Source organism: Crinia signifera, chromosome 7 (genome assembly GCF_055691185.1).
Source record: "Crinia signifera chromosome 7, ASM5569118v1, whole genome shotgun sequence".
Taxonomy (NCBI): domain Eukaryota; kingdom Metazoa; phylum Chordata; class Amphibia; order Anura; family Myobatrachidae; genus Crinia; species Crinia signifera.
In genome coordinates, this window is record NC_139223.1 from 1,761,927 (window position 1) to 1,769,961 (window position 8,035).

An 8,035-nucleotide genomic window follows, 5' to 3' on the forward strand; every position below is an offset into this window, starting at 1 on the left:
TCCCGTTTTTCTCCCACAAACAATTCGGTTTGTCATTTCTTATGGTTCTCCTTTAAGTTATGTTAGCGGAGTAACACTGGCTGTAGCTTTTATAATTAAAAGCTAATATGGCCTTGACTATGCATCCCTTCAGGGACGCAATCTCACTTTGGTAGAAGTATTACTGGTTGCCAATGTTGACGGCCTTGTTCATTTCAGGGCCACCATATGCTATATACCAATATGTTGCCTCTTAATCTGTACAACCTATTGTATAGGGGTACATGAATGCATATGTTTATGTTTGTAGGCATTTGTGTATGTACGTGTGTGTGTGTATGTATGTATATATATGTATATATATATATATATGGGTACTTATGTAGTATCTGGGCTGCCGATTTTGTGATTGTATGCCTTACCTTAAGGCATACAATCAGATGCGATGCGATGCGATGCGATTTTGCATAGGATTCAATGTTAAGAAGGTCCTGTTCATTTCCCCACTATCCAAGTGGGCATAGAGTTGATTTTATATAGCGTGGCGAGCGCAGCGAGCCACCGAGCCCGAAGCGTGGCGAGCGAACGCATATTTCTTAAAAAGTATTCTGTGTCCCCTCGCGGGGCTCGCTACGCTCGCCACGCTTCGGGCTCGGTGGCTCGCTACGCTCGCCACAGGTTTATATCCAACTCCATGCCCACTTGGATAGTGGGGAAAGGAAAAGGACCCCTTTTTCCCATTGAATTCTATGTTAAAATGGACTCAGACCATTTTAACATTGAATCCTATGGAAAAATCTTGACCATCGCATCGCATACGATTTGGTCGCATGCGATGCGATACGATGCGATCCGATCCGATTTCTAAATCGGACGCCCAGATACTACATAAGTACCGTTCAATATAGTTTCCTGTTTGTTTGTTTTCTAATGTATCTACATACACATACATTATAACCAAAACTGATCCTTTTGGTAAATCCGTGTTTTATACACGCAACAGTACATCTTAAGGCATAGACTGTATAATGCTATTATGGAAAAGATGCTTCTGTCTTGAAACCTAAGTGAAAAAGACAGTCCTGTGGGATTTCTGCAAGGTAGAACCTTGGTTTCTAGGTCACCCTGTGCAGGTCCAGTCGGGTGATGCAAAAAGGGTGTTTTTTTACCAACCACTAGGGTGACACTCTGAGTGGGCCGGCTATGAGCCTACGGCCACACCACCCTGAACACGCCTGATCTCGTCTGATCTTGGAAGCTAAGCAGGGTCAGGCCTGGTTAGTACTTGGATGGGAGACTGTCTGGGAATAAGAGGTGCTGTAGGCTTAGGCCTCCCGCTTCTTCCAATGGGTGCAGCGCAAGATCCCGGCCTTGTTAGCAAAACTATACCGGCAGATGGACCCTCCCTTCGGAGGTGTTCCTGTGGTTGGTAGGCCATTGGGGTGGACCAATGGTGGATTGATGGCTTTGCGTCACATTTACCAGGTTACCCTGTATGGGTCCAGGTCTCGAGACACTGCAGGTTACAGAGTCCACGCTCTGTTATGTCAGTCCACTGGCAATTCGTTCGGAGGTAGGCTTTTCCCCATTTTTAGCTCCTCCTCAAAGTAATTTGTACATTAAAAGTAGAGGTGGGGGCACCTTAATCCACGAGAATCTGGTTCTCGGATCTGTGAACCCTGTCAGGGGTATCTCTCATCTGTCTGCCTCTGGGGCCAGAACCGCTCACTGGGCTGTTAAGACAACCTTATTAAGAGACACGGGATTGAATTCAAGGTCATATCACCTATGCTCAGGGCCCATCAGCCTTCTTTGGCTGGTGCTTATCGCAGCTGGCGTGATTATTATTCTTCATGACGTCTCCCAGAACTTACCGTTTGTCTAGGGTTTTGTTCTTTCGGTAGAAGTAGTGGGGGCTGGCCTCCGCCTGTTTTCTTTAAAGGGACAGGGCTCGGATCTCTCCTTTGTATTCCACATGCTATGAGCTTTGTGGTACGATCTCCGCTCTCTCTGGCAGGGGGTCCTGCAGATCCAACCTCTGGTTGTTACAAACATGGTGGTTTGATAGGATCTTTCTTTGATTCTTAAGGCTCTTTAGGGCTCTTTACAGGCTAACTGGGACAACGGTTTTCCTGTTGACCGTTGCTGCTGGGTGTCTGCCCGGCAGGCTCTGTCAGGTCAATCGCCCTTCATGGTCTTTCATTCTCATAGAACGGATTCTTTGAAACGTTACTTTACACCTCACAAGGTGGTTCCTGAATTTCAGGTCATCCAGGAGATAGTGATCTCTGCCCTTCGTAGGCCGGCGGTCTCTCCTGGGCAGCAATCAACTGGAGATGGTCTGTGCTTTGCACGTCTATGTTCATCACGCTGTAATACTTTGGCCATCTGACTCTCTCTTTGTCCACTAGAGAATTTATAAGAGGGGCTGGTCTGCTACCATGCAGACTATTGCCAGCCAATATCTGCTGTCGTTTATCAAGCAGGATTCCTTGTTCACCTCACTCCCGGTTCTTGCGGGGGTCCGGCCTCATTCCACTACATCTGTGGGTGTGTTTTGGCATTTTACAGGTGGTGCAACGGCAGAGCAACTTGGCAAGGCGGCAACTTGGTCGTCTGCCAACGATTTCTTACGCTTTTTTGCGTTTGTTACGTTTGCCTCCCAGAACTCGGCATTCGGACAGAATATACTAGCCGCGGCACAGGCGCGTCCCCACCCTTAGGTGGCTGCTTTAGGACATCCCATTGTTATCCCTGGGGCCCCTGACGTCTGCCGAAGAAGAAACCGAGATTTATGTCTTACCTGTTAAATCTCTTTCTTCGAGGACGTCAGGGGCCACAGGGATCCCTCCCTGCCGCGCCTGCTTCATGGTATTGAAGGTCATAGTTCCTCCGTGAGTGAACTTGGTAAACAGTTCCTTTGTTGAGGTACTTATACATGTCACAGTTATGGTTCCTCTGTTGAGCAACCACACACACATATATTTGTTGTATGGGTTTCTCTTCCTTCTATCTTGTCTCCTGCCTGGCTTTGGAAAAAACTGAAAGTAAGCTAGCCTAGGAGGCGGGGTATAGGAGGGAGGAGCCAGGGCTGTCTCTGGGCAGTCCAGAAGTTTTAAACTTTTCTGGTGCTGGAATGGTCGTGACCTCACTCCTTAACCCATTGTTAACCTGTGGCCCCTGACGTCCTCGAAGAAAGAGATTTAACAGGTAAGACATAAATCTCGGTTTATCAGTCCTGTGGAGGATCCTTTATACCCCATTATGGGTTACAGGCAAATTTTACCTTTCTCTCTCATGCAGCAGGTGACACTGGAATCACATTGGGGTTTAGAGTTGGGAATGCTGGGAGCTAGGCACTACTAAATTGATTAGGGAAGGCTGCTCCTCCCCTCTACAACCCCAGGGAGCTGGTCACGTTTCTTCCTGCTCCTGCAGGTTTTTCTCTACTGGCTTTGTGAAGCTTTATTCAAAGCCCTTCCCTGCTTATTCAAAAGTATTGGGTCTGGGTCTCCTGCGCCCCTGGTTCTCCAGGCTGTCTGTCAGCGCCTCTAAAAAGGCGCCTGCCCTGACGTTCGTGCTCCTGCCAGCTCTCCTCTGAAAAGGGACTGCCAGTCACTCTTACAGTGGTAGCCTCTCTGGGGTAAGGGAGTTTCCCTATCATTGCACCCTCCCAAACTGCCGCCACGGGATGCGCGTCAGCCTTGCGGCGTCGCCATCTTGGTTTCGCGCCAGCACGCCTCCGTCTCTCCGGCTCCACAGGGCCTCCTGTCCTGACTGATGTCGGCGGAGAGGGGTGTGAGCAGGGGAGTGGTCGGTCAGCGTTGCAGGGGGCGCGTGAGAGACGCGCGCTGATTCTGAGAGCTGCTGTGGGGGGAAGTGGGGGGGAAGTGAGGGAGAGAGTGTAAAGGCTTTTAAGCCTGAGGCGGGCATGGCGCGGCCCAATACTACTCGCTGTATGCACACACACACATACAATGGCAATACCCTGGTTTTAATGGCTGCTCTTTTCCTGTTTCATAGGATTACTGCAGTCAGTGTCTTTTGTTAACCCTTGGGGGTATAATTATTTGAAGGTATTTGTGGGTGACAGGGCTTGTTCTCCTCCAGGACCCACGGCCTCAGCTGTTTTCAGTGTGGTGTGTGTGTGTGTGAGCGCAAGGTTTGTACAGACGGACTTGCGCGGGGAACATGACGGGCAGGTCAAACACCATGGCTTCCCAGAAGGCTTTTACCTGCACTTCTTGTAATGTGAAGTTTTCCCAATACTCGGCAGATGGCAGGCCATCGCTTTGTCAGTACTGCTCTGCGTCTCCCACGGGGTCCTTGGTGGATGAGCCTCCTACTCCTCAATGGGCTTCCCTGCTGCAGGGAACATGTCCAAATTATCTGCAGAATTGGCCGGGTCACGAAGGGCTGAGCTGGCGTGGGCCTCTACCCTGGCTAAATCGGTGGAGTCCTTAGCTTCTTCAATGAACAGGACCCAGAGACAGGCTTCCGTTAGCCAAAAGCGGCCTTTGCAGACTGTTTCATTCAGATGATTCTGATGAGGAGCCTCCGTTTAAAGAAATGGAGGAGGGTGAGTGGGAGGAGGTGCAGGATGATCCGGTTGATCCAGAACCTACCCCGGGCGGCATTGAAGCCCTTATCATTGCGGTTAAGCAGGTTCTTAATTTACCAGAGGACCCTGCACCTCAGCCGCAGGAACTGGACTTGTTTGGTCAGACAAAAAGGTCTGTTATTGTTTTTCCTTGTCCAAACCAAGATCAGCTTTTGGCTGCCTGGAGACACCCTGATCAGCGTTTTCAGATACCTAGACCCTTCCCATCTTTATATCCCTTTGACCCAGCTGCTTTAGGCAAGTGGGAGACTCCTACTCCAGTGGACACATCTGTGTCCAGACTATCAAAGAAGACGGCGTTGCCGGTTCCTGGAGCATCTTCTTTGAAGGATCCTTCGGACCGCAAGCTAGAGGCCACCCTGAAGACCATTTACATGGCGGCGGTCACCCAGCTTAGACCTGCTATCGTATCGGCCTGGGTGAACAAGGCCAATGCTAGATGGGCGGAGATGATCTTGGAGGGCTTGGATTCAGGTATGCCGCGTGATGAGATTAAAGGGGCCTGGATGCTGGACTGCGGTTGGGGTCCCTGAAGGTGCAGATCTCGGCGCTATCCATTCTTTTTCAGATGAAGGTAGCGCTCATCCCAAAGATCCAGACTTTTCTACAAGGAGTAGTACGGGTTCAACCTCCGTTTGTCCCGCCGACACCTCCGTGGGACCTTGCCTTGGTCCTTTTTTTTTTCTTCAGTCCAGGACGTTCGAGCCTCTAGAGGAGGTACCTTTTTGAAGTTCCTCGTCTGGAAGACAGTGCTACTGCTGGCTTTAGCATCAGCCCACCGAGTATCTGAGCTCAGCGCCTTATCTTGTAAGGCCCAGTATCTTATCTTCTATGAAGATACAGCGGAATTGCGTACTCATCCGTCTTTTCTTCCGAAGTACCACGTAAATCAGCCCATCGTGGTTCCTGCTTTTCAGAGTGATCCATCTTCTCAGTCTACATTGGATGTTGTTCGGGCTTTCAGGATGTACTTGTCGAGGACATCATCTATCTGAAAGTCAGATTGTCTGTTTGTCCTCTATGACGCATTCCGCAGAGGATGGCCTGCGTCAAAGCAGACTTTGGCTAGGTGGATACGTCTGACCATCACACAGGCGTATGTTCAGGCGGGGAAGACCCCACCTTCGACCGTGAAGGCTCATTCTACTAGGTCTGTGAGGACTTCGTGGGCGGCTCAAAGGGGAGCCTTGGCTTCCCAGCTTTGCAGGGCAGCCACATGGTCATCAGTGAACACTTTTGTTCGCTTTTACCAGTTTGATGCGTTAGCTTCTTCCTCTACGACATTTGGTTGTCTTGTGTTGCAGGACCCCCAGAGCTCTCCCACCCGGGGCATGGTCTTTGGAACCTCCCCAATGTGATTCCAGTGTTACCTGCTGCATGAGAGAGAAAAGAGGATTTTGGTACTTACCGATAAATCCATTTCTCTGAATCAGCAGTTGACACTGGACGCCCTCCCAGCTCTGGAGTTTTTTTACCTGCCTTTTGTGTTCTTTCGTGCAAGTTCGGTCACGTTTATAAGTATGGTTTGATGAATGTTTGTTGTCTCAGTTAACTATTTGCTGTTACCATCTCCTTTTAGTAGGACAATTTCCTAACTGGGGCTGATGGGTCTTAGAGGGGAGGAGCAGCCTTCCATAATCATAATCAATAATCAAACATCCTGACTGTGGACTCAGGGGTGCTAGTTGGAGTTCAGAGTTGGACTCAAATTGCATTTGGAACGCTCCAGTACATCTTGAAGGTAGACTGCCTAAGGCTATAACTCACTCCCTGCTTATGCCTGGAAACAAGGGTGTATTCCAGCTTGTACTGTTTACAATGAGTCTTTTCCCCAGATGACATCTGTCTGTGGGTCCGTTTGTCTATGGCCCTGTAGAAGCTTCCTCCATAGCCTCCGCTATAATGCATGAGGAAATATGAGACTCATTATGCCTGAAGCAATGCATACTGTACTGAACAGAGCTTCGCAAATGGCAAAGCGGAATCTGGTACTAGGGCCTGACGGATTGACAGCCGGACTACGGTGCTCAGGAACACCGGGTTGATTCCATCCGGCCTAGGTCAAATTGAACACCCCCAGGGGCTGATTTTCTGTTACGGTTTCACGGCGTAAGCTTTTTGACCTGCTATTGCCTTAGGTTTCATAGGCATCAGATTTGTCTATAGGCAGTTCTCCCAGTATGTGTGTTTTGCCTGTCCTTCCTGGTAGACCGAGTCTGTCAATATCGGCATTCTCTGCATCCATATATGGATCGCACAGTTCTCCCTTGGTAAGGGGAAGAAAGCTCCTCTTATGGTGTTTTTCTACTTCATCCACTAGGTGTCACTGGAGTAACAGTGGGGATAGAAGGGCAACCACAGGGAGCATGGGCACTTTAAATTAATTGTGTGGCCAACTCCTCCCCTTCTAGTTCTCCACCCAGGCAGTCTTAGAATGTGCCCTCATTGGAGCTGCCGGGGGGGGGGGAACCCGGACGCAACTGAGTGGGGTTCGCGCCCGGGTCCCCGGCTGCAGAGACCACCGTCTCAAGAGAGACAGCCGCCACTGCACGTGGTGTGCTTCCCGTCCTCCCTCAGCCTCTACTGCCTCTGGCCAGCCAAGGCAGCGGTAATGTATGCCTGACCCCCTGCTTAGCATGGATTCAGGTTTTTGCAAAAGATGGCGGTAGCGCAGGTTAATTATTTTTGTTTAAAACTGGTGCCATTGCAGGGAGCACGGAGCAGCCTGGGGGCGGAGCTACTGTGAGGTAATGTTCCCAGTGGTCCCGGCTTCTCCCCAACGTGTCACACAGTAACGGCTGCCATCTTTTTTAAAGACACAATGTTGCAGACACGTGGAGGGACCTCTGTTTTGCTTGAGATGGTCTGCAACTTATGCACAGCCCCTTCTCCTGGTGTCCAGGCCTGTGACTGCTTCCCCAAGCCCCATGCAGACAGTGGGGTTAGAGGGGGGAGCAAAATTTATAGTAACGCCACTGGCTTGGGGTGTTTGAAAATCGGTCCGGAGGATATAGGCGGTTCAGCAGGATCCTCTAGCTTCAGGGCCTCTTTTACCGCTGTAACGTGATGGGGGTCTACCTTGCCTAAGGCGTTCCCTTGTCAATTTCGTCTTCTACGGCTTCCTCCTTTTATCCTGGTTATTCTCACACTCTGTGTCAGTCATGCTGACTGAGGGGCTGGGTTGGGGGGGTGTCCCTGACCATAACCATACATTTATCAGGTCTACCCTGCTGAACAGAGGCAGATAATGAGCCCAGCCGGGGTGTATACAATGCCGGGGGGGGCTATCCAGACAGGGAGGAGGATGGCATCACAAGTTACTGGGGGAGTGCTGCTGAGACCTTATCAACTAGCTGCACCATCATCTGCCCAAGCAGGTTCCTGAGAGGAGGCTGCAGCTGTGGGCGGTGCCTGCGTATTGTAGCAGCGTGTGCA

General features: G+C 50.2%; 1 pseudogene; it reads left to right on the forward strand.

Moving 5' to 3' along the window:
• The first annotated feature begins 1,186 nt into the window (after positions 1 to 1,186).
• Positions 1,187 to 1,305, forward strand: LOC146025064 (5S ribosomal RNA; annotated as a pseudogene).
• Positions 1,306 to 8,035: the final 6,730 nt, after the last annotated feature.